We start from the raw sequence: 3,223 nt of genomic DNA, 5'->3' as shown, positions 1-3,223 counted from the left end.
CAGGAGTGCTAGTCCTATCACCCATTCCATCGATGAGATGTCAGGAGTGATCTAATCCTATCACTCACTCCATAGATGACGCAACATCGCAACAGATCAGTAATGCTAGCAATCAACGGAGTCAAGGCTCGAAATGCTATGCATCAACTCAAATAAATCCATGAATGCAATCAGTATTCACAGAAGCACATAAAGCACGTCACAACTTATTACAAAGTACTTAACGTCATTTCACATCACTATAGACGTCATAATAAAACGGTTCATACGTACCTCAACGGACTTTAATTTACCACAAAATATCTCAAGGATTTCTCGCAGAATCCATCCTGTGGCAAATAATACATTTCATATCATGTCCGGTTTATTTTTTCCAATATTTACTAATTTAGCCTAAAATTCCAAAAATTCTTAATTTAGGCTTTAAAATTTCTAAAATTAATATATGTCAATTCTATAGCGTCTAAACATTTAATTGTTGAACACTAAAGTTCGAAAACCCAATCTAAAATTCTTGAATTTTCGAAATTATGCCCAATTAAATTCTGAAATTTCGTTAATACCTCCAATGAGCTCCGATATAGCACCTACAATCAATAATACAACATATATTAATTATTGGAACTCAATTGACTTAAAATCCCCGAAATTCGAAACCCTAAATTCATAATTATACCTCTGAAATTTCGAAAAATGCTTAAAGCTTCGAATTTAAGCTTTACACAACCTAACCCAAGCTTCCTTCCAACTTTTCCGGCGAAAAACAGGCGACGGTCTCCGACGGGTTTCCGGGAGTCGCGAGTTTTCTGTGAAATTTTGGTATCAATGGATAGCTCTCGTCGAGAGGATTCCGAATATGTATTTACTTTATTTTTTGGACAATCGAAGCGGCCACGATCGACGGTCAAAGCTTCGAAATCGAAAAGAAAGAAAGGACGATGAAGCTTTCGGTGATGGAGGAAAACGGGGAGAGAGAAATAAATTTTTATGTTTATCTTTTTTTTTAACTTACTTAATGACATTTGGGCTAGGCTTTGAGGTTTTCGGTTGGGCTGGGCTCTCACATTCTCCCCTACTAAATAAAAGATTTCGTCCTCGAAATCTAACATACACAAAATTTATACAAAAGTGGTCTATAACATTTACCACTGATAGTACATAGGGAAATCAGAATACATGGAATAATTTATTACATTTCAAACAAATGAGGCCATTCCTGACGCATCTTAGCCTCTAATTCCCATGTAGCTTCTTCTCTCCCATGTCTACTCCACTGCACCATAACCAGTGGAATCGTCTTATTCCTGAGTTTCTTTTATTTGCGATCAAGAATTTGTACTGGATGCTCGACATAGCTAAGGGAACTATCTAACTCTACCTCATCAGTCCTCAAGACATGAGAAGGATTCGGCTCATACTTTCACAGCATAGATACATGAAATACATCATGTATCGCAGACAAACTCTGCGGCAAGTCCAAACGATAAGCCAAAGTGCCAATCCTCTCAACAATCGCATATGGACCAATATAACGCGGAGCTAGCTTCCCTTTGCGCCCAAATCTCATAGTACCACGAAATGGTGATACTTTCAAGAAAACCTGATCGCCCACCTGAAATTCTAAGGCCTACGCCTTTATTAGCATAGCTGGCTTGACGATCTTGAGCTGCTTTCATTCTTTTCCTGATCATTTCAACTTTTTCTTTCATTTCTTGTATAAATTCTGGCATAGATAGCTGTCGTTCCCCTACATCTTCCCAGCATATCGGGGATCTACACTTTCTACCATACAAGGCCTCAAATGGTGCCATTCCGATGGTTGCTTGGAAGCTGTTATTGTAAGAGAATTCCACAAGTGACAATGATTCCTGCCAACCACCCCTGAAATCCATCACGACTGCTTGCAACATGTCCTCGAGAGTCTGAATGGTCCTCTCAGACTGACCATCTGTCTGCGGGTGATATGCAGTACTCATCGCTAATTTTGAACTCAAAGCTGATTGCAAACTACCCCAAAACTTCGAAGAAAACCTGGGATCACGATCTGATACTATGGTTACAGGCACACCATGCAATCTCACTACATGATCGATGTACATTTTTGCCATTTTCTTATAAGTACAAGTACGATCATAAGGAATAAAATGGGCTGATTTAGACAATCTATCCTCAATCACCCAAATCGCATCACAGCCACGATTAGAACGAGGTAGGTGTGTCACAAAATCCATAGCAATGTGCTCCCAATTCCACTGTGGCACTTCAAGACTATGTAACATACCACCAGGTCTCATTCTCTCGGCTTTAACCTGTTGGCACGTCAAACATCTAGCCACAAAGTCAGAAATCTCTTTCTTCATACCTTCCCACCAGTAATGAGATTTCAAGATATGATACATCTTTCTGATTCCAGGATGAACACTGTGTCGACTACAATGAGCTTCGCGAAGTATAGCTTCTTTTAAGTCTATTAAATTCGGAACCACAAGTCTACCATTATACCGTAGACATCCATCTGAAGCAACACTGAACTTGTCTGATTGACCTGTCTGAGTCAATTCTTTCAATCTATGAACATGTGGATCAGTTCTCTGCGCTGCTTTAATTTTAGAAATAATCTGTGGCTCAACTTGAATAGATGAAACTATAAAGTAGTCGCCTTTAGACTGGTAAGTCCATCCTGAAGTTCCCAAGTGCTCATGAACCTTAGAAATAGTCAAAGATGCCAACATTTTAGGCTGAACCTTTCTGCTCAGAGCATCTGCAACTTGATTCATTCGCCCTGGTTGGTATTGAATCTCACAATCAAAGTCCTTAAGCAATTCCAACCATCGACGCTGTCTCATATTCAAGTCAGACTGTGTGAAAAGATACTTCAGACTTTTGTGATCAGAATAAATCACAAACTGTTCTCCGTACAGATAATGACGCCATATCTTCAATGCAAACACAATGGCAGCTAACTCCAATCATGAACTGGATATCGAGTCTCATGTGACTTCAACTGACGAGATGCATATGCAATCACTCGCCCATGTTGCATCAAAACACAACCCAGTCCATTTAGAGAAGCATCTGTACAGACAACAAATCCACCAGAGCCTAAAGGCAAAGCTAACACTGGAGATGTGGTCAACTTTTCTTTCAAAGTCCGAAAACTAGAATCACACTCTGCAGTCCATACAAAACGTCGATCTTTTCTGTGTCAACTGGGTCATAGGTC

Source organism: Primulina eburnea, chromosome 17 (assembly GCF_022965805.1).
Source record: "Primulina eburnea isolate SZY01 chromosome 17, ASM2296580v1, whole genome shotgun sequence".
Classification (NCBI taxonomy): Eukaryota; Viridiplantae; Streptophyta; class Magnoliopsida; order Lamiales; family Gesneriaceae; genus Primulina; species Primulina eburnea.
This window is presented reverse-complemented; position numbering follows the sequence as displayed.